Genomic DNA, 24,822 nt, shown 5'->3' with positions numbered 1-24,822 from the left:
TGGTACACCCATATCTTATCTCTCAAGAACTCACCAACAGCCACTCTACATGTCAGAGCCATCTGAATACCCTCCTTCAGTATCCTATTTACTGTCCCAACTGCACCATTAGCTTGTGCACTATATAAAGCCACAGTGTAATGTTATATGACTTTTTCTTTCAAACACTTTTCCATTTTGTTTGACACTACTTGAACACCATTGTCTGTAACTATCGCAGGTGGTGAACCTTTGATAGAAACAATTTTATATAAAAAAGTAATAGCTGAACAAGTATTCATTTGTTCCACAAACTCGTAGTATATGCATTTGTAGAATTAATCTATTGCCACAATCATGTACCTCAACTCATGCTTTACTTCATTAATAAGTCCTAAAAAATCAAATGCCAACTTTCCCCAAGATTTCAGAGGAAATGGTACAGGTAAATAGTGGAGTCTGTCATTTCCCATTGCTCATTTGATCTGATATACTCTTTACATGTCTCCATCATAGTATCTACATCCTTATCCATAGCTGGCCACCAAAAGGTTTGTCTCAGTGTCATTTTTGTTAATGAAGATCCTAAGTGACCAGTATGTGCCAGTAGTACCATGTTAGGTCTTAGACTCACTGGTAGAACAAATTGATCAGACTTTAACAAAAATACTAGTCTCCACTGATAATTCATCCACCACATGTGCAAAATTCAACATATCACCTTTGAGTTGCTTGTTATGTGGCCAACCCTGCTGTACGTATTCCACAGCTTTACAGGAACCCTGCTTGTTACATTGTGACTACAAGCTGATAACCACTCCTTTTCCTCAATAACACATTGAAAATGTTTAATAATATCAATTGCAGCTACAACACACTCATCCTCGCTTTCCCAGTCCTCCTCTTTACTTCACTTGACTGGTAAACGAGGCATGCAGTCTGCTCTACAACTGACCCTACCAGGAAATGTGATGCACTTGAAAATTGTACTGCTGTAGCTTTGCTAAAATTCTTAATAGTCATGAAGATGCTGACACCACACCCTTGTCACCCAATGGCAAAGTTAAAGGTTTGTGATCAGTGGGGAAACAAATGGCCTTCTCCACAAACATGTCTTAAACCTGTTAGTAGCCCAGTCATATGCTAATACCTTCCTTTTAATTGCGCCATATCTTTTCTCTGCATCCTTCAAAATTATGTGTGCAAATGCGACAGTGTCCTCCATGCCATTAATCTACTGCCACAATACAGTTCCAGTTCCTACTTGCATCCACAGTGACTGTATATTTCAATCCATTAAGGAATGACTTTAATGCTGGGACCTTCAATCAAAGTTGTTTTCTTATTGTGGAAAACCTGCTCCTCTTTATCACCCCACACAAACTTTTCATTCTTTCTTAACATTTTTTAAGTAGTTCCATTGTAGTGGCATATACCTGAACAAAACTGGAATAATATTCAGTAAGACTTATGAATGATCTTAGCTCGTACCTATCCTTAAGATTGGGGACTACCCTAAGAGCTTCCAGAAGGTAAATTCTGGGCTCAATATCCATGGACAAAATCCTATCGCCTAACTAATTTACAGCTTCAGCTAAGAACTTGCATTTGTCCAATGACACTGTCATATCATGATCTTTAAAGAATTTATCTAAACTTGTGGTATACTCCTTCACCATTTTAGCAAATATAAGCATGTCATCCTGGAAGGCCACAACTCCAGTGACATTCTGAAACAAGTGATACATACATTTTTTAAATACGCTAACTGCTGAAGCTAGCCCAAATCCGAAATGCAGATATCCAGTAGGCATAGATGCAGAACAAAATACCTCAGTGAAAACATGAATTATTCACTGGAAAAATATTTCTTTATTCAAATTAAATCAATTAAATAAATTATGCTTAGTGTCTACAAGTCCCACTCTTAAGTCTGTGTAACACACTAACAAACAATGTAATCACCAAGTGTATTATACAAACAAGAAACAAAAATACCAAAAAACAATTATGAAGTGCTGTACATAACAAAACGATATTAAAACAAATATAAACCAATAGTTCCTTTATGTACCATTGTATTTTAGCCTATAAACTGCTTAGCCATTCACTAGCGAGCAGTATTACATTGAGGTAATGTGAATGACGTATCGTCCATCAGCCAAACCTCTATCGCTGGTATAAATATCCAATACAGTCCAATGTTTTTATCAACCAGTTTTTCAAAAATTCCAACATACATTCCTCCGCAGATGTGGTCGACGCGTTTCGGCCTTTATAAATCTGGCACATCAGGAACAGTGCCTATATATACAATGTACCAAATTATTACTGCACTAGTAATGCTTGTTTTATAAACACAGACCACCAGGAGTGAGCAACACCCCTGTTCACCCTAAAAGTCACCAGTGTGCATAGATTGAAATGGAAAAATTGGTTAAACTAAACAGAGACTCCATAAGATAGCATAACTGATAAAAACCCTAGATGTTCAAGTCACACCTAGAGAATTACCTATTTTACATTGTTATAAAATCCGACAGAAAAGACAAAAGCAGAGAAAACAGCCCAAAGGTGATGTATTTCAGTGTTGCAATTAGATTAGTGACCATGCCTGTTGTCAGAGTAACTAAACTTATCGATTTATTATTACTAAATGCCACACTCAGAAGATAAAGACATCTCAGGGATTACAAACGATCTAAAGAAAAAACATTAGAACATAATTTTTCGTTATATAGCTTAGAAATTGCTCGCAAAAGAGGCCGGAGCTGTTCGTCTCCACTTACCTAATATAATTCCATGAAGTAATCCTGCATGTGTCGGGCATTCTCGCGTGTAACTAAAGCAGGCGTGATAAACCTTTCAGTTCAAATACAAAGACGCTATTGGTAAGGCAGCGTCAGAACGCTCTGACAACACGCACGAGCACTAAAACTAGAAAACGGACTCCCGACCATTAGTACATCGGAAGCCACACAAGAGTAACAGGGCGGCCATCTTAACGTGTATAAGCCATAACTGAAGTGACAGAATAAAATCATAATGAATAAAAAACCAGCTCAGTCTAAATCAAAAGACAATGGATCAATAGAATAAACACCATTTATATTCTCAAAGAAGAAAACATGCACAGTACAAATAAATATATTACACCTTGATTAAAGACCACATTTCTGTCAGGTCATTTAACCCCTTGATAGCAGTCCCAAATTTTTCAATCAAACATGCTTCCATTCTATCCAGAATAGAAGCTATCTCGCTTCCTGTTTTTGTTTTTTCCACTACATAAAGAGTAGACCATCTGATATCTTCAGGTCTATGGTCTTTTTCAATGTAGTGGTCAACCAGTGTGGCACCATGCACTGCGCACCTAATCCTAGACATATGTTGTAGGATCCGGGTTTTAACTGGCTGTGTAGTCTGACCTATATATGTTAAAGAACATGGGGCCAGATGTAGGAAACACTTTGCGAGTCGCAAACGGCAAAATCTGCCGTTTGCGACTCGCAAATGCGTGTTTCCTATGCAGAAATGCATTTTGCGAGTCGTTACCGACTCGCAAAATGCATTTCCGAATCGCAAATAGGAAGGGGTGTTCCCTTCCTATTTGCGAGTCGCAGTGGTATGCAACTCCATTTGCGACCGCGTACGCTGTCGCAAATGGAGTCGCAGTTACCATCCACTTCAAGTGGATGGTAACCCACTCGCAAATTGGAAGGGGTCCCCATGGGACCCCTTCCAGTTTGAGACTGGACCCCAAAATATTTTTTCAGGGCAGGGAGTGGTCCAAGGGACCACTCCCTGCCCTGAAAAAACCAAAACAAAAGGTTTCGGATTTTTTTGAAATGCAGCTCGTTTTCCCTTAGGGAAAACGGGCTACATTTCAAAAAAAAAAAAATGCTTTATTTAAAAGCAGGTCGCTAACATGGAGGCCTGCTGACTACAGCAGGCCTCCATGTTAGCGAGTGCCTATACTCGCTATGGGGCCGCAATTTGCGACCCACCTCATGAATATTCATGAGGTGGGTCATTGCGACCCCATAGCGAGTTGCAGTCGGTGTCTGAGACACCGTACTGCATAGCAATTTGCGAGTTGCAAATTGCGAGTCGGAAGGACTCGCAATTTGCAACTCGCAAATTGCTTCCTTCCTACATCTGGCCCATGGACATGTAATACAATAGACCACATTTCGTGTATTACAGTTTGAAAATCGAAGTTGGTGATGTATTTTACCATTCACTTCTATATACTTGCTCTTCTCTGTATATTTACATGCCAGACAATTGTTACATTGAAAATGGCCGATGATTGGTGGTAGGTCTAGCATACCTTTTAAATCCAGTCTTTTCTTTACATTTGAAGTAAAAGGAGCATGTACCAAAGCATCATAAATATTGCGACCTCTGTTAAATGCGAACAAGGGTTTTTTAGCCCTACTGGGTGAAGTAATTTCCAATTCCTTTCAATGATAGTCCCTGATCCAGTGGGGTTAAAGGGCTTCCCCTCACAGTTTACTTTTTTTAAAGCTAGCCCAAATGGTAGCCTTAAATATTTGAACACTCAAAATGGTGTTATAAATGGTACTTAATAACTTTTACTAAAGAATTTGACATTACCAATAGTGGACATTGACTCCTGAATCTTGGGTAAAGGGTGGCACTCAATTACAATGTTTTTATTTAACTCCCTTAAATCAGCGTATAACCTAATGTCGCCACATTTCTTTTTTGCAATAACAGTAGCACTGATCCATTCAGAAGTATTCACAGCTTCAATAATCTTGGCATCAATTCACTCTTTGAGGTGTTTTTCAAGTTCCCCTCTAACATGTAACAGCACATCCCATTCAAAGTGCCTATTTTATTGCACAACACTTCCAGATATGTTTTTAGGAAGAACATCCAACTCCTGTGAAACACTGTCAATTGACAACACAGGTGTTGCTGTGCCAGGTTTTAAGATAATGGCCCTCATTATGACATTGACGGTAAGTGCCTCTTACCGCCATGCTGACTGCCGCCAACATACTGCTACCGGGGCGGTATACCGCTACAGGTATTATGACCCACACATAGAAATCCACCATTATATAGACACACACATAAGTCCGCCAGCCCAAAGGTCAGTGATAAACTGGCGGTACCAAAATCCACACCGTTACGACAACAGAAATACGCCCACAGCATCATGACCCACGAATCACCGCAGCAGCCATTCAACTGCGGTAAACCACTGGCGGTACAGACCGCCGCACTCAAAATACACACACACATACAAAACTACACCACATTGGACAATTCAAACTACACACACCTCACACCCATACACACACCACACCCATACCAATATGAAACACACTACCCACAACCCTTTACGACCCAAAGAATTTGACAAGTGAGAGAGAGAGACAAGCCAGGAGCACCCACTGAATCTGAGCCACAAAACACCATCACTCATACACCATCCACGCACCTCGCAGCACACACTCCAACACATCACCCCACACACCCTCACACACACCACTCATACTACACCCATGGAATCACAAAAACACCCCAGATTCTCTGAGGAGGAGCTAAGGGTCATGGTGGAGGAAATCATCTGGGTAGAGCCACAGCTATTCAGATCACAGGTGCAACAGACATCCATTGCTAGGAAGATGTAGCTATGGCGGAGAGTCGTGGACAAGGTCAAGGCCGTGGGACAGCACCCCAGAGCAATGGATGACATCAGGAAGAGGTGGAACGACCTACGGGGGAAGGTGCATTCCGTGGTAGCAAGACACCAGATAGCTGTACAGAGGACTGGTAGTGGACCCCCACTCCTCCCCCACAATTAACAATATGGGAGGAGCAAGTCTTGGCGATCATGCATCCTGAGGGCCTGGCAGGAGTAGCAGGAGGACTGGACTCTGGTAAGTCAAATCTTTACTACTTTATCCCCCCCCACATGCATGCCATGACAAAGTCCTACCCCTATCCTCGCCCCCATCACTCCACCACCTCACATATACCCCACCATCACAACCCACCCATCCCAATACCAAGCTCTGCATGCGACACCAATACATGGACCCCCATCACAGACCTGCATTGACATGCATCACCACAGCATGCACACTACTGACAATCACTTAGCCAACCAAATCACAACTCACACAAGCCAAAGCTGCCTTGGTAATAACACCATAGAGAGAAGCATACCCATGCACAAGATGTCACACGCAGAAACAATAACACTGCATTTACATCCCCACAGGACCCCCACACAACGTCACTGGAGAGGAGGTGGCAGCAACATCCAGTCCCCCCCCAGAAGAGGCCCACAGTGACAACAGCAGCTTTGCACGCCTGGATCAGGATGATCAACCTGGCCCATCAGGCACCTCTGGACAGTCGGTGACCCAGCCACAGTCCCATACCACCACAGAGCCTCCCCCCCTCAGGAAACACCAGCATAGCACCCACCCAGTGGGCCCATCCCTCTGTCCCCAGGACATATCAATCAGCAGTGTGGCCACCACTACAGTGACCCCAGGCAACCCCCCTCAGTTGCAGTGGGCACACGGTTCAGGGGACAGAGGCACAGAACAACAGGGAAGCTGGGAGGACTGCTGTGCGACTGGAGGAGGACATGCCCAGGGAACCGACTCTCCATGAGGCACTCACCAACATCATGGGGGCATACCACCATTCCCAGGAGACGATGGACCAGATAATGGGCAAGTTGCTGGAGACCCAGCGGGTGCAGGAGGGACAGTACCTGGGGATCAGGGAGGACCTGAGGGACATCCATATCACCCTGGTCACCTTTGCAGGGGTGCTGACAGACATGGCCAACACCATGAGGGAGGCAGTGGCACCCAAACAGGCCCCTGGCACTAGCCACTCCGAAGAACAGCCCTCCACCTCCGCCAACGCTAGTGGACAGGAGGCCCCACCACCGGAACAACAGGCCACCAGCGCCCCACCCCCTGCAGAAGGAGAACCACCACACAAAAGGTCCCTGCAATCCAGGCAGAAGCCAGAGAACATTGCCAAGACCCCCGCCATGAAATTGGACTCACCTGATTGTCACCCTTGTGTCCCACTCTGTCACCCTGTCCACCTTTAACTGACATTGCTCCACTTCCTATGCCATCTTGGACAATGCACCTGTGACACCAATAGACTGGACTCTATCCTGGACATTTCTCCACCATCAACCCAGCCCATTGCAAAAACCCCTACACATACTATCACAGAAATAAACACCCTTGGAACAAGTATAAGTATGGAGTCTGTCAATTGATTGAAATATGTATTACTGAAACAAGCTGTAAACATTGCAATTCAAATGTACAGTTATAATTACATAGCTATGACCTGTAGTGGACAGCAGTAACACACCAGGAGCCAGAGTGGGGCACAGATATCTGAAAATCGACATGCCAAAGGGTACAGTAAGTGGCCATAGAAATAGGGAAATCAAGCTGCCATGTACAATGTCCAACACAAAACTGCAATGGAAGGTGAAGTTACAGTGTCTTACCTGTGTGTCACTGGAAGTAGTGTTGGATTATTGTTGTTCTGTTGTCCACATTCTCTTCCTCTGCCTCCTCTTCGTCACTGTCCACAGGCTCCACCACTGCCACACAACCATCCCCAGGCTCATCCTCCTGCAGAAAAGGCACCTGGCGTCTCAAGGCCAGGTTGTGCAACATGCAACATGCAACGATTATCTGGCACACCTTCTTGGGTGCGTAGTACAGGGATCCACCTGTCAGATGGAGGCACCGGAATCTGGCCTTCAGGAGGCCAAAGGTGCGCTCAATGATCTTCCTTGTTCGCCCATGTGCCTCATTCTAACGTTCCTCTGCCCTTGTCCTGGCCTTCCTCACTGGGGTCAGTAGCCATGAGAGGTTGGGGTAACCAGAGTCACTTGTAAATATCGAGGGATACCTGTTAGCCACACACTTCACCTTTAGGGACAACCCCACACCCATATACCTACATCAACTGGGTGGAGACCATGGGCTCACCTATTAGCCACACCCGGTGCCTCTGGAGTCATCACATATGGGATGCTGCTATTCCTCAAGATAAAGGCATCATGCACAGAGCCAGGATACTTTGCATTGACATTCGAGTTGTACTAGTCTGCCAAACACACCATCTGCACATTCAGAGAGTGAAGCTCTCTCGATTTCTGAATACCTGTTCATTTCTCCGGGGGGGGAGGACAAAGGCAATATGTGTGCCATCAATGGCACCAATGATGATGGGGATATGTCCCAGTACATAGAAGTCAGCCTTCACTGTGGCCAAATCCTCCACCTGGGGAAATATGATGTAGCTGCGCATGTGTTTCAGCAGGGCATCCAACACTCTAGTCAGCACATTTGAGAACATAGGCTGTGTCATCCCTGATGCCATGGCCACTGTCGCTTGGAAGGAACCACTTGCCAAGAAATGGAGCACTGACAGGAAATGCACTAGAGGGGAGATACCTGTGGGGTGGCGGATAGCTGAAATCAGGTCTGGCTCCAATTGGGCACACAGCTCTTGGATTGTGGCCCTATCAAGTCTGTAGGTTAGGATAATGTGCTTGTCCTCCATTGTTGCCAGGTCCACCAGGGGTCTGTACACGGGGGATGTCTCCATCTCCTATTCATCACAAGTGGTTGAACTCTAGAGTGAAACATGGTGAGCAGAATGTCATGTTCAAACATGTACTCAGATTAATATGCAATTTTTGTTTTACAGAAACAGTATGTGAACTTGTAAGTCAGTTGATGTGCCTATGTCTGATGTGACACAGTTAGGTGCCATGGCCTGTGCCCCCCTGAAATGGCAGCTGCCTGACCTGTGAGGAGGGACAAGTGGAAATGAGGTAATTCCGCTGGCGTTGTGCGCTGTTGCGGTCGATGACTGCCATGCAACCCCGCATTGGTTATCATTGGGGCCTACGGGTTCCAGGAGCCAATGGCGATGTACGCCGGCGGTGAAGGTATGCACCGCCACGGACGTGACTGCCATTTTCTATCTGTTTACTCACTTGCTACCTGACCTTCAACAGGAGAGGACCTACACTGCAAGTGCTGCTGTGACCTGTGTCTGGAAGTGTCCATGGCTGGGGAAAGGGCCCCTGCCTTCACTTCGGAGGAGTTGGAGAGACTGGTGGATGGGATCCTACCCGAATACCCTTTACTTTATGGTCCTCCAGACCAACAGGTGAGTACACTGTGAGCATGATGTGCGGGGCATGAATGTATGGAGTGCTGTGTGTGTAAGCCTTATGTATGGGGGGGTTGAGGGGTCCTGGGCAGAGTGCTGCATGTATGGTAGTCAATTTCTGTGCGTGAGGGGATGGGAGGGATATAGTGGGCCATGAGTGTAACAGTCCGGACGGTATGACTATTACCTTTCCTGCAAGTGGACCACACACTGACGTAAACGGTGGGAGGACCTACGCTGCTGGGCAAGGATGACGGCAGAGGCCCAGCTGGGGCTGGCCTCCCAATCAGGAAGGGGTGCCCGTCGTACCCTGACCCCCCTGATGTTCCGCATCCTGGCAGTGGCCTATCTGGAGTTGGATGGGCGCTTGAAGGCATCACAGCAGCCACAAGGGGGTGAGTACAGATTCCAATTCTTGACTTTGCGCGCGTCAAGGTGTTACCTGGGTGGGGGATGTGGGCTGTGGGTGCCCCTGGGCCAGGGCAAAAATGGCAGGGTAGGTTCCATGATGGGCAATCTCAGATGCACTCCAACCACAATAATGTTGGTGGGCATCTACTACTGGGCAGGGTCCTGTGGGTTTCAGGTGCGCAGCTAATGGCGTTAGGCATTGTACCCCATGGGCTGGTGACCAGCATTGTAACTGGTAGTGCATGGCCTAGTGCATGGAGCTGTTCCCTGTGAGTTGTGTACGCCAACAGTAGTGTTGTTGCTGGCACTGACCAAGTATGTCCTCTGTCTCTTCCCCCTTTTTGTTTTGTCACTCTGTTCTAGTGTGCATTAGCATCATCTGGCGGAGGAGCAGAGGCACCGGCGATGGAGGGAGCTGCATCCCACATGGGCCTGGAGGCCAAATCCACCAACGGTGAGGGGAGCACCACGACAGAGAAAGGAGGGGACAGTACCGACAGCAACTCCTCCTCTGATGGAAGCTCCCTAGCGGTGGCGGACACCTCTGTGCCCACCCCAACTACAGGTATATCCGCCACCCCCTGTACCAGCACCGCCCTCCCAGCAGCCCTTCAGCGTGTTTCCTGTGCCCGCTCACCCAGGAGGGTGGGCATCTCCTTCGCCACAGGCACCTCAGGCCCTGCCCCAGTCAGCCATGCTGCCCTCAGTGAGGAGGCTATTGACCTCCTGAGAACCCTCTCTGTTGGGCAGTCACCCATACTGAATGCCATCCAGGGTCTAGCAGGGCATTTGCAACAAACAAATGCATACCTGGAGGGCATTCACTCTGGCGTGGCGGCCCAACAGAGAGCATTCCAGGCACTGGCCAACTCACTGATGGCAGCCGTTGTCCCTGTCTCCAGCCTCCCCCCTCCAACTTCCTCTACCCAGTCCCAATCCCCTCAGCCCCAGCCTATCCCAAGCACACCTTCAGACCAGCATTCACCCAAATCAACACACAGAAGTGGCTCAGGCTAACACAAGCACCACATTTCATCCCACAGGTATTCACACAAGCACCATCCAGATGCAGACACACCAACATTCACTGCCTCCACTGTGTCCCCCTCCTCCTCGTCGTCCACCTCCCTCCCAGTAGCGTCTCCACTCACACCTGCATGCACTACATCCTCATCCACTACCTCCATCACCAGCACGCCTATCTCTACACGCCCCTTACTGGCAGTCACCACCCCCAAACCATTGCACACGTCTCCTGTGTCCTCTCCCACTGTGTCTGTGACCCCTCCTCCCAAAGTACACAAACGCAAGCACACAGACACCCAACAGCCATCCACCTCACAGCAGCATCCAGCCCATGTGCCTGCACCCAAACACAGCAGACTGACACCTCCTACAACCACTCCCCCTTCCTCCACTCCCAAACCTTCACCCTCTTCCTGCCCCAGTGTCCCTAAGAAGCTTTTCTTCGCCACCATTGACCTATTCTCTAACCCCCTCCCATCCTTCACTTCGGGCCAGGGTGGCCAGAACCCAGCCCAGGAGCTGAGCCACCCGGTCCACGGCCACTGTGGTTTCTGCAGCTACTGCAGGTGTGAGATGCTCCAAGGAGGCACCCGTCAACACAGCCAGAGTGCCAGCACCACCTGCCAAGGAAAAGAAGGGGCCGCCACCTAGCAAGAAGGGGACACCAGCCAGCAATGGGAAGGAGGCACCACCAGCCAGCAAGGGGAAGGAGGCACCACCAGCCAACAAGGGGAAGGAGACACCACCAGCCAGCAAGGGGAAGAAGGCACCACCAGCCAGCAAGGGCAAGAAAAAAACACCAGTTGTCAGAGGCAAGGAGGCACCACCATCTGCCAAGGGCAGGAAGGGGCACACAACACCAGCCATGGCACTTCAGCAGTCCAAGGCTGCTGGGGAAGGGCTGGAGCCTCCTCCCACCACTGACAGCACCGCCACCTGCACTGTGGCCAGCACCACTACCTGCAATGCGGCCAGCACTGCCACCTGTACCGCGGGCAGCACCATCACCTGCCCCGCCGTCAGCAGCACCACTGCCAGCAGCAGCAGCCCCAGTGGGCAGCCGTCCGAGGCTGCAGGTGAAGGGCTGGAGCCTCCCACTACCACTGACAGCACCACCACCTGCACTGCGGCCAGCACTGCTAGCTGCACTGTGGCCTGCACCGCTACCTGCACCGCAGCCAGCACCGCCACCTGCCCTGCCACCTGCTCCGCCGCCTGCAGCACCACTGCCAGCAGCCCCAGTAGGAAGCCGTCCGAGGCTGCAGGTGAAAGGCTGGAGCCTCCCACCACCACTGACAGCACTGCCACCTGCAGCGCAACTGCCATCCACTGAGCAGCCGCCCCCGCCGGCGAGCAGTGTGTAGTAGTGACTACATAGGCTGAAGTGCATCCTGGCCCCTGCAACACCTGTCGGTGTGACACCCAGGTGAGAGACTGTGACCTTGCCCCATCCAGGATGAAGCACAATGGGCACAAAGCCCCCTCCAGAACCAGTGGAAGAAGGCATCTGCTCAACCCCTCCTTGGCAGGATGAACCACAGTGGGCAAAAAGCCCCCTCCAGAACCAGTGGAAGAAGGCATCCACTCACCCCCTCCTTGGCAGGATGAATCACACTGGACACAAAGCCCCCACCAGAACCAGTGGAGAAGCCACCCACTTGAGAGACTGTGGCTTTGCACTCCCCAGGACCAAGCAGGGGGGAAACCACCCACTTGAGAGACTATGGCTTTGCACTCCCCAGGAGCAGGCAGTGGTGCAAACCACCCACTTGAGAGACTGTGGCTTTGCACTCCCCAGGAGCAAGCAGTGGGCAAACCACCCACTTGAGAGACTGTGGCTTTGCACTCCCCAGGATCAAGCAGTGGGCAAACCACCCACTTGAGAGTCTGTGGCTTTGCACTCCCCAGGACCAAGCAATGGGCATGGAGCCCCCTCTAGGCCAGTGGCATTGACCCATCTTCCAGCTAAGGTGCCCTCCATTCGTCCCCCCCCTGAGGTGCCTGTCTTTTTTTGTCCTGATGCCCCTGCAGTGTTCTCTCCGTATTGAGGCAGGAGTCAAGTGTGGCCTTGGCCTATGTGTTATGGCCCTGTGGGCCACAGACATTTTAGTGTGGGCATTGTCCCTCCTTTTGTATATATTGTACATACTGTTTATTGATTTAAGGACATATTTATCTAAAACGGTACTATTACACTCATTTTAATCCATTCCTTTTGTCCTTGCGTTATTCTTGAGGGTTACGGGGTGTATATGTATTGTTGCATCTGTTTGCGTGTATGGTGTTGGGGGTGGGGGTGTTGCGTGTGTGTGTGTCACTCTCTTTTTCCTCTCCCCCTTCCTTGTGTGCTAGGTGCAGTACTCACTGTGGTCGTCTTCACTGGCGTTCGTGTTCCTGGTGTATGAGGAGGTACACCAGCATTGGAAAAATGTGCAGCTCGGGTTCTATGGCGTCTTGGTTCTTCCTTGAGTGTCAAGAGGTGAGTCATTTCCCTTCAGTGTACTGTTTCTCCCGTGCTTTTGATGACATTGGTACCACCCCAGAAAAGTTGGCGGATAGGCCTGTTGTATTGCTGTGGGGGGTACATTGTCTTCCTCCTGGCGGTTACCGCTGTGGTGTTTGTTGCTACCTCCGCGGCGGTCGCTGTGTTAAAGTGGCTATCTGTGTTGGCGGTTTCTGCTGTGGTCATGATTCAATTTTTTTTGCCGCCGGCCTGTTGGCGGTGTTACCGCTGCTTTATCACCGACCGCCAGGGTTGTAATGAGGGCCAATATCTAGCTTTCCTTGATCCACCCAGCCTATGATATCACAACGGATTATATCCATGTATACCTTCATGTAAAAGCATCTTACCACAAAATCCAGCTGATCTTAAAAAATTCTAGAGCTTTGTTTTCCGAATCACAGTAAGCTATTACCTTCATGTCAGGTTTTTTTTAATTGACTTCAGAACAAAAGCTTCTTAAAAGTGACTCGCAAAATCATTGTCACAGGTGAACCAGAATCCACCATTATTCCTAAATGCACCTACCCCATCCTAACCTCACAAAAACGGGCCTTCTTGCTCCCTGTTTCTCCCCTTTCATTTATACCACCCACCATTAACACCAGGTGTGTTAATTTTTTTCGATAATTTGTTCCTCATGGTCAAGTATGCTAATGATATTTACTGGTTCCAAATTATTAGCTTTATAAGCTCGCATAAAGTGCCCCACCTATGTGCATTTATTGCACTTCTTGCCCTGTGCAGGACAATTGACAAAATGACACACATGTGTAACAAAACCATACCTGTAGCATGTCATAGTGTGAGTGGATGGTAATTTTTCATCAACAATCTTCTTTAAAGCACTTATGCTAACACCATCCTTATCACCCATTAATAACTTGACAGACTCTGCGGACTTTTCAATACCTTTTGTATTCTTAGTAGTTTCCTCTAAAGATGGATTGGCTCAACATAATAAGTGCTCTTGTCAGCCATGGCTACTCCGCAATGTCAGAGAAGTGTCACCCCACTTTCTCGGAGCCAGCAGCTGCAAAAATAAAATAATATTTTATTATTGTTTTATTTTTCAGCTGCTGGCTGAGCCAGAGTGTGCAGGGAGGGGTGGGGCAGGGTCATGGGAGAGGGAGGAGGAGTGAAGTGGAGTGCATTTAAGTGTGCATGTCAGTTTGGCCGGCCATCTTAGGCCAGCCAAACAGACATGCACACTTACTTTTCTCCAACCCAGCTCTATTTGACAGCTGGGTTGGAAACAGCACAGACTCCCTGTGCTTGAGCGAGCAGTAAACCAGCCCCAACCTATCCCTGTGCTGCTCTCGTGCTTGGTAATAGCATGAGAACAGCACGAGGACTGCACAGGGAGTCTCTGAAGCTGTCCCATGGACTGTTGGGACCAGGAAGCAGAGGAGGGCGAGTCGGCCAGCAGCACCAGGTAAGTGTTTTAAATGTTTTTAATTGTTAAACCCTCCCCCCCCCCCCGGACCTCCACATTCTCCCCTGCACCTCCTCCACCTGCCCCACTACTTTTAAATGGTGTCAGACACCACTGGCTCTTGTACTTTTTTTAGATGTACAATTCAATACCATCTGGTGTCTTATATACTAATCTATATTACTATTGAAGGAACATGAACTTGCTAAAATTCTCAAAGCAGCTACATATTGTTCAATAGATTCTGATAAGGAGTGTTTCCATGTATAAAAATGAAACCGCTCCAACACAATACTCCTCCGTGAAGTGGAGAGCCAATCGCTTCTTTGCTTCAATGCTTCCAATCATCTGCATCCCCAGCCTCATTACCACTATGAGATTGCAAGGCAGGTAGGTGAATGTCTTTTGAGCCTGCGTCCCCAAACAATTAAGCAACATTGCAGTTTCTCTGGTGGGTGCTTAATTGCTAGCATTGATGGCTACCAGGTAGTTTTCAAATATTCTACACCAATGTTTCCATTTGGGTACAGTTTTGCCTGGGTTGGCCAAAAAATGAGGCGGTTGTTGAACTGCCCCACTAGAAGCCATAATTACAGTTTTTAGTACCTAACACTTATGGTAGACCGTCTGAATAATAATTTGGAAGAATTGCATTGGAGGTCACCCAGTAATTGCAGTTACATAGTTACTCAGGAAATGAAAATTAAGTACCACTATAACTGTGATAACTTGCTAAACTACATAAAGTAAGTAAACAACACCTTTTCGGCTTTTGCTGACCTAGACTGGAAAGCACTGTTCAAAATATGTGACCGAATAAAATAATATGCATATCAATTACTCATCCAAAAAGACTGTTGCACAAAGTTGCGTTCACACAGCCAACTGATGACATTCATATGATGTACACGCTGCCAATGGACGGCTGTTCTGAAATAACTACCGTTTTTTGTGTAAGCTGCATTAATACTGCATTGATGCTTCATATTGAATTTGTGCTGAAGTAACCTGCCAATCTCTGAAATAAAAGCTCTGCTGCTGTGTGCTCAATTCAACCCTGGTCTACACCAGGGAGATGTGGAAGTGCGTGCATGATGAAAACATATGCTGAGTGTATGCGTGCTCGCAAGAAATACACTACACAAGGAGTGAAGTGTGGTATAATGTGCACATGGGAAAAATGCGCATGCTGGCAGGGTGTGTTTTTTAAATAACACATTGGCACAAAATAGAAAGGCTGCAATACTGAACAGTGTGCGCAGACTGAATTTGTTTGCTGCATGTAGTTATGCTTGTGGTGACATTCTACATGAGTATAACAGTGCTGTGCAGTTAGTGTGATGTGGATGTACTGAGTTCAAGTGTGCCTGTACTGGTTCATTACATGGAGGACCTTGAGTTTCATTTTGAGAAGCACAGGCCTGCCTGGTGAAAAACATGAGTGGAGGAATCCCCCCAGACTGATTTGTGTATTGTTGCATTCCTGTAAGCTTGGAGTAACATGCACTGGAGGATGGGCGAGCCAGGCTCTCTCTGTGCATTTCAAAGGGCTTTTTGATTCAGTGATAGATCACAAGGAAGGGGCCTGGGCACATCTCAGGAAGAGAGAGATGGGGCTGATAAGGGATCATAAAAAGTAGGGATGAGAGGTGAGGATTACCCTTTGATGCACATATCACTGTGACTGACATCCAGGTGTGAACTCTGGTCACTCCATGAATCTTGTTGTGGGTTAATCTGCTTCAGAGTCCTGCCTGCTGTAATAGACATCCTGCAGGAGGAAGACAAAAGGGGAAAGATATCTATTTCAAAGAAGCAGAGCCTCAATATCCAATTTTAATGACTCAGACACTAAATTACATTTTGTGCCTTGGACAAGGACTATAAGTAGGTGAGTTTGAGACCCCTAACTTTGTCATGTGCCAAGCTGCCAGATGGGATGTGTAAGGAGGGGAAGCTCTGCAGGGCTTCTGCCTGTGACCAGGACTGTGGCTTAGGCCTGCTAGACTTCCTGCTGGGTGAGGGGACACCCCCCAGGGAAACCAAGACTACCTACCCCGGAACCTGGAGCACCAGCCCCTGCCTGCTCACCAAGACCAGTGTGTCCTGTGAGGAAGAGGAGAGCATTGGAAAGAGCATTGTCCTATCATGGGGACATCCTGCATGAGGAGTGAAGAATCCACTTTTGCACCAATTGCGCCGTAGCCCATGTGCTGGATTGTTTAGGCAGCTCCTGTGTGCCAAGAGGGGCTGCCGTGGATTGAGAAGAGGATTGAGAGTTGTGTGGAGGGCGCTAGTCCTGCATGACCTTGTCAGCATGATTGGACTTGTGAGTGCCAGGGTGGCAACCCATATGCCAGGAGGGGCTGCCAGAGACACTGAGACCAGTGGTTCCGGCCGTTGCCAGGGACCGAGAAACTGTTGCTTTGACGAAGCAGGTTCACCCTGCATACTGCAACCTGTACCAAAGCAAGCCTGAGGATCAAAGGCCATCGCCGGAGCCCCATCAGAGCAGGGAGACCAGCCTCAATCCCCTGCAAAGGGAAGTGTGACTTACCGCTTGATCACCAGAGCAAGAACAACCTCGATCAATAGAACCAGCCAGTACCATGGCTCGGAGGAGAGAGTTTGCACATGTCGGGTGCTGCTTCTTGTGACCGCACGGTGCCTGACTTTGCTGATCCAAAGCAGGACTATGCTGCGCCGGTGAAAGGTTCCATACTAACAGAGCGGGTAAACCATGAACTGGGTCTTTGATACCCGTGGACATACTGCCATTGGTACTTCGACCTTGGAGACTCTTGTGACTGAACTTCCCAAAGAAGTCAGAGGGGAGAATTCTTGAGCATGGCCTAATAATTTACATTCCCTGGATGTGGTCATCAGTGACTGGGAAATAACATCAAACCTGTTGCACTAAGCTTAGTAGGACAGGGAGTGGCCTAACCACTACTAGAACACCAACCTCAAGGGATATTGAGTTATTGCTTTGAAAGTCATTTATCTTTGCATGTTTAGAATTAGAATTAAAGTACTTCTTATATAAAACCAATAATTCGACTGGTTATTGATCTATTGTTCGCGCTGCTTGCGTTTTGAGTCGTGTTCACTGATCTGTATCTGCGCTTACCCCCAAAGAAGCCTTGACTACAGATCCAATGCTACCAAACTGAGAGTCAGGTGCAGAAAGGGTGCTTGGCCCAGTTGAGCAGATTCCATAGTAGGTTGGGTCACAGGACTGTGAGAGTAAAAGGCCTCAGCCACCATGGATGGGCCTAGTAACTCCTGCTTGCCTCGTGGCCCACTGATAGGGGGTCCAAAAATGGTCTACTAAAAAATCCTGATTTATTTGCAGTAAAACAATAGATATCTGTCAGGAGGATCCATACCTCAAAAGATTTACATCACAAAGTATGAAGGACATTTCTAAATACCTGAATAGGGTAGAACATTACTGACCACACGCAGTTAGAAAAGTTACACTTAAAAATGAAAAAATGTGCATTCTAATGTAATTTAGCGGAGATTGATCCAGCACTGGACTATGTGATTATTTCACATTCAATGCTACAAAACAATAAGATCCGTGCTATGGATTTCATAATTTCGAGAGTTTACCTGTTACATTAGGTTGAGCAAGTAAATCCTTTGTAATGAATAATTCTCACGTTTTCTGAAATACACTGTAAGAAAATGTGCATAGTTATCTCACATGGACTGTAAACATACATGTTTGACACAAAATAAACCGAGAAGTGTTTCCTAGCTGAAAGTAAGCTTCACGCCCCCACAGAGAATTCTGTGGTGCAATAAATTTCTTCTTTCTGTTCGAACCAAAGTTTGTATCAGCAATTTTTTTTGCAATGCTTTTACTTTCTTTTTTTACACTTTTTTGTATTTTTTTATTTATTTGCATTATCACAATTTGATAACATTAGGAAGAGACACATTTTCCATGCACAGGATCATCGATGGTGATTCCTCGAATACAATAACTGAGCAGCAGTGTCTAGCATACCATCACAGAACAGTACCTCTCCTAACAGGTGTGTGACATCACCACATACCAGGTAGTGAACAGATGCAGGGCTCCTAAAGTAAAAACTCATACCGCACACGTCTGCCCGTGTGTCGTGTCCATTCAGTCTGGGTCTAATTTTAGCAAGTATGATCTCAAGGGATCCCAAAAGTCCAGTGGGCGGGCCGGCGGCAGGAGTGTTTCCACATGTAGTCCTGACCACTCCTCACATTTGCAGGGCCTTCACAACACTAATATTAATAATTTATCACACATTATAAGCAACTCCTAAATATTTTACCCATACAAGTATAACAAAACTGTTCTCTGTGAATGGCTCCACAGGTGGTGGCTGGCCAGTGCAGGGAGCTTTTGGCACTAGCGACTTTAAAGTGCTAAACACACTAACGTTTTTTAGGTGTCTCCTCTGCACAGCGATATCCAATTCCTGCTACTTTCAATATGTAAAGCCCATCCTTCAGTTCGTACACTAGACCAGTGTAGGATTCGGATTTAATACCCTTTACAGCTTATAATGTACATTGCATACATTAGTGGCTAAACAAATTCAGAGAATCAGAAGGGAAGACAATAAAGGAATAGAAATTCTGGGGAAGTTGGCTGTCTTTCCGAGACAAGCTTCCATTGCACTGTGTCACGCACCGTACACCCTAAAGGTGAAGGAATTCACATTTATGAGAATTGTGTGGCAAACCGTGCTTTGCTGCAGATCATACATTTCTAAGGCATCTGCAGCAAACCCAATCCCAAGACCGGATCGGCACAGATATTTTTAGTGATGTAAGCAACTTCAAAAGGAGATACGTTTTCGGATCACTCCTACACCCTCAATTCAGATAACTCTCTTAATTGTTTTCGAAATGGGAGTGAAAGAGAACCATGCTCTTAGATGAGTGAGCTACATTATTATATTTAATCATGGCATCTCAGGGAGTTAATGTGCCTGCACACACTGGCAAAAAATATTTAGTGTCAAAGCTAAAGCACTGAAACTGGTATCCGACATAGCCATCCTCAATTAAACAAACTAGAGGGGAAAAAAGTGCTGTGATGCAATATTTTTGCCAATAATTGGCACATTTTATGTTTGTAAGACCCGTGCAGAATAACCACACTATTTTGATTGCCCTTTCGCTGTGATATTTCCTATGACAATGTCAGGGATGAAATTAGTTGCTGTTAATTGAGACTCTAGATTCCTATGGGTTTAAGTCACAAAGTAATGCTGATAAGCTTAGGCGGTCGGAAAAACTTGTAGTATCAAAGCCAATGGTGCAGTTCGTATTCTTCTCATTCAGACAATGAAAGCACTTGAAGCACCCCAAAGGCTTACATGGATGTTACGTCTGTTCTGGATGTTTGTTTGCAATTTCCAAACCTATTTCGACTAGTAAGCAATTAATAGGATGAACAAGCTTTCATATGTTCAACAGGTCCTGATTGCTGGGGTATTGAATGCAGCACTGAGTTGGTTGCATAATCTGAAGGAAGTCTATAGAGCATTAAATACTTTGCCTAGAGGAGTAATATGTGGTTGCATTTCATATTATATATTCTCCGGAGTATATACCCGTTCTGGATTTCCCTGGGAAGGTGGCAGAAGCAAAATTGTCTGACCCAGAAACTGAACAGAAGTTGCTGCAAAACATTCAAGAAGTCTTAAGTAAACTATCCAAAGTGACCCATTGCAACTTTGTCACTTGTGAAGAGGTTTTCAAAACTGCTGACAGGTGTCTCATCAGAGTTTTAGGAAAAATTATTGATAAATAAGTATTTGAATTATCTTATAGACCACCAGTTCCAGTTCTTGGGGTAGAAGGCATGTGGATAGTAATCCTGCTTCCATTGCCTGATGACAACTCAGTCTCTCCCTATTCTGGAGGAACTATCCACCTGAGTCCCAATACAGGGACTGCAGAGCCTATTGTGTCTCCAGTTTTATACCACGTTCCAGACTCCACAAAGGGACATGCTGCAATAATTCCAGCAACGTGAAACTCTCAACTACTGCTATGGTTTACCATGAACCTCAACATGAATCAACACTGACATTCACAATGCCTTTTTGAGAATCAGTGCTTTATGAAAATTAAACTCTACACGGAGGACTTTTCATCACAATCGACAAGCACTGTATTCCATCAATTTCTTCTTGGGTAGCATTGGTTTTGTGAAAGGTACCTGATGCCACTGTGTTCACATGCTGGGATCACAAAAGTGTTTCTTTTTGATCATGTGGCTGGCAGCGCTGACTGTTGTTCTACTGCTACTGAATGGACATTACAGCCCAGAAAGAACTGTTCCACAAGCCGCGGTTCAAGTACTTCAACTGCATCTCTCATCCCGCACACCTCAACAAGATCACTAAGCTGCCAACATTACAGCTTATCCTGTGTCTGAGGGCATAGCCCGGGAAAGGGTTATGTTGGAAATTACACTTTCTGTAAGGTTATCCATAAACTTTTTGCCTTCCTCCTCCTATTTTTCTGACCCTCTTTTTAATGGCTTTAGGACTCTGGGCAATTTACCACTGCTCATCAATGCCCAAGTGCATTTGCTCCCTCCCCTAAAACTTGGTATGTTTGGCTTACACCTGTTTGGCATATTTAATTTACCTATATGTCCCTTGTAAAGTGGTATACCATATACTCATGGCCTGTAAATTAAATGCTACTGGTGGGCCTGCAGTGCTGATTGTGCCACCCACAGAAGCAGCCTTATAAACTTGTCTCAGGCCATCACTGCAGACTTGGGGTGCTTGGGGACGTAGGTGTAACTTTGGTCCTTTTCTTCAGGACCCAGGGGCGATGGATGCAGGAGTGTCCATAGGCATCAGGTTTCTTTGTCCAGGAATACTCGAGGTCAGAGGGTCCTGTGTGTTGATGCTGCAGGCATGTGAGAAAGTAGCCTCTTTCTAGCATGGTTACCCCCACTTTTGGCCTGTTTGTGAGTGTATGTCAGTGTGTTTCTATTGTGTCACTGGGATCCTGCTAGCCAGGACCTAAGTGCTCATAGATAAAAACCTATATGTCAGTATGTTTTTGCCTGTCTCACTGGGATCCTGCTGGTCAGGACCCCAGTGCTAATAATTCATGGCCTAATGTGTATGCCTGTGTAGTGCCTAACTGTGTCACTGATGCTCTGCTAACCAGAACCTCAGTGCTTAAGCTCTCTCTGCTTTTAATTTGTCACTGTAGGCCAGTGACTTCATTTACCAATTTCAATTGGCATACTGGACCCCCCTTATAAGTCCCTAGTATATTGTACCTAGGTACCCAGGGCATTGGGGTTCCAGGAGATCCATTTGGGCTGCAGCATTTCTTTTGCCACCCATAGGGAGCTCTGAAAAACCTTTATACAGGACTGCCACTGCAGCCTGCGTTAAATAAAGCACACATTATTTCACAGCCAATTTCACTGTAGGTAAGTAACTTATAAGTCAGCTATATGTCTAACCTTTACTTGCTAAAGGTAAGATGCAAACTTACTAAGTGTGAGGGCACCCTTGCACTAGCAAAGGTGTCCCCACATAGTTCAGGGCTATTTCTCCGGACTCTGTGAGTGCAGGGACGCTATTACACGTGTGCACTACATATAGGTCAATACCTATATGTAGCTTCACAATGGTGACTCCGAATATGGCCATGTAACATGTCTAAGATCATGGAATTGTTCCCCCCATTCCAAATCTGGTATTGGGGAGCCAATTCCATGCATCCTGGGGGCTCCACCGTGGACTCCCAGTACAGCCAAACCAGCTCTCTGAGGCTTGCACTGCAGCTACAGCTGCTGCCACCTCACAGACAGGGTGCTGCCCTCCTAAGGACACAAAGGGTGGACATCATCGACATAGACTGTCCTGAGGTCCTGGTGATGCAATTTGGAGGAGGTAAGACCTTGCCTTCCCTGAGAGCAATGGCAACCCTTGTGTACTGCGTCTTCTTTACCTCCTGAGGCCTCTGTGCACTCTTTGCAAAATTCCTTCGTGCACAGCCTGGCCCAGGTCCCCAGTACTCCATCCTGCGACGCTCAACTCGCTGAGTTGTTCTCCTGCGGTGTGGGACCTTCTTTTGTTGTGCTGCACCAACCACATTTTGCACCTCCTTTGAAACAAGGTCCTGCGGCTCCTAGGGGTGCTGGATGGCATCCCGAGGGCTCTCTAAAGTGCTGAGAGCCCTCTCATCCTCCTCACACAGAGTTGAGGCCGCCAGGTCCCTCCTGGGTTCATCCAGTGCCATTTTGACGCAAAACGCACTTTTGTCGTTGCCAAGGCTTGTTGGCGCCTTCCATCATGAAATCTCATCTGCAACAATCATCACGCCGTGGGACATCTTTTGCATCATGCAGGAACCCACTGGCATCTTCCTAGGGTGCATTTCTGCATCTTCGCCTAACCAGGGACTCTTCTTTTGCACCCTCTTCTGGGTTGGCAGGGGGTCCTGTCCTTCCTGGAGCTTCATTCGACTTCTGGACTTGGTCCACTTCCTTTGCAGGTCTTCATGTCCAATAATCCAGCAGTTGTTCTTTGCAGACTTGGTTGGCTGCTGCAAAATCCCAAAAACGAGGTATAGTATGTCCTAAGGAAACTTTGCAGCACTTTACTCCTGTTTTTCTGGGCTCTGCGGTGGGGTAATTTACTTACCTGTACTGTATTCTTACTCTCCCAGCGATTCTGCACACACTACACTTGTCTAGGGAGGAATTTGTGATTCGCATTCCACTTTCTTAGTATAAGGTTTGTGTTGCCCCTAGACCTATTTTCTCCCGTTGTTTCAATAGGATTTCCTACTGTTTGCATTGTTCTATGACTATTTACTTGTCTAATTTTGGTGTCTAGTGTATATATTGTGTATAATACTTACCTTCAGAAGGAGTATTGCCTCTAAGATACTCTTGGTACTGTGTCACCCCAAATAAATACTTTTATTTTTGGTAATACTGAGTATTGTCTTTACTTGTGTATAAGTACTGTGTAACTATAAGTGGTATTGCATGAGCTTTGCATGTCTCCTAGTTCAGCCTAAGCTGCTCTGCTATAGCTACCTCTATCAGCCTAAGCTGCTACTACTACATTCACTAACAAGGGATAACTGGACCTGGTGTAAGGTGTAAGTACCCAAGGTACCCACTACAAACCAGGCCAGCCTCCTACAAGGCGTTGTCGGAGAGTCCAGCGGGGGGGCACTCGAGCTCAAAGGAGCTGAGACATCATTGGCAACAGTGGCCCACCTCAGATGGGGTCAGGGGTGACGGGAGCAGTGGTTGCTGGAGGTGTCGGGTTTCCTCTCACCATCAGGCCACAGGGGAGGGGGCCTGCGTGCAGAGGCTGCAGGCACCTTGAATGAGTCCAAGAGTGGTGAAACTTGAGTGGATTCGGACTCCTGATAGCTGTGGAACCTTGCTGGCTCTGTTGATTGGCTTCACCTTGGGTCGTCGACGTCGGGTGCCAAGGTCACTTCAGGTGTTGAGTCTTTGCTGTTCCAGAGTCTGCAGAGTCCTTTCTTGAGACTTTGTTACAGAGCAGATCAACTGCTCACAGAGGTCTTGAGGCTTTATCGAAGGCAGGCAGGCAGTCCTCCTGGGTTTCTTGGAGGCTCAGCTGCAAGACAAGTCATCTTTTCGGGGAGAGTCTGTTGAGGTCAGCAGACAGGTTGGTGGGGCTGGTAGCAAGTCAGCTGCTTCTTCTTTTCCTCTTCTGCAAGTGTGACTCTTCTTTGTCCTTTGCTTCTTAGGTCCCCAGGATCTGAATTCTAGGGTTAAGGGGTGCCACCTAAATATTCAATTTAGGGGCGTTACAAGGAGCCAATGGGCCGACCACCTTTAGGGTGACTACACCCTTTCTATGACCACTTCTGTTGGAAAGTGGGCATAGCCCTTAGCCTAGTGGCCTAATTCCTTCCAAATAAGATGGAGGAATTTGAAAAATGGTGTCCACTTCAGCTTGTCCTCCTTAGGGGTGGGAGTGACATGAAGTGGGCATACTCACTAATCTGCCTAATTTTCCCACCTGTGCTGCCATGAAAAAGTGGGGCCAGGACAGGGTGGTTGGTCATCTCCACCATCTGGAGAGACCTCTGTCGCATTACAAAGGCAGCTAGGCTTTTGTAGCTTCCCGCCTTGGAATGTCCATCCTGCCTGGGTGAGGTGATAACGCCCCCACCCAGTGCAGGCTTTGTCTGTAGTCCTCGAAAGCACTGACTCTCACCTTGT

This window comes from Pleurodeles waltl, chromosome 3_1 (assembly GCF_031143425.1).
Source record: "Pleurodeles waltl isolate 20211129_DDA chromosome 3_1, aPleWal1.hap1.20221129, whole genome shotgun sequence".
NCBI lineage: Eukaryota > Metazoa > Chordata > Amphibia > Caudata > Salamandridae > Pleurodeles > Pleurodeles waltl.
Note: the sequence above shows the minus strand (reverse complement) of the source record.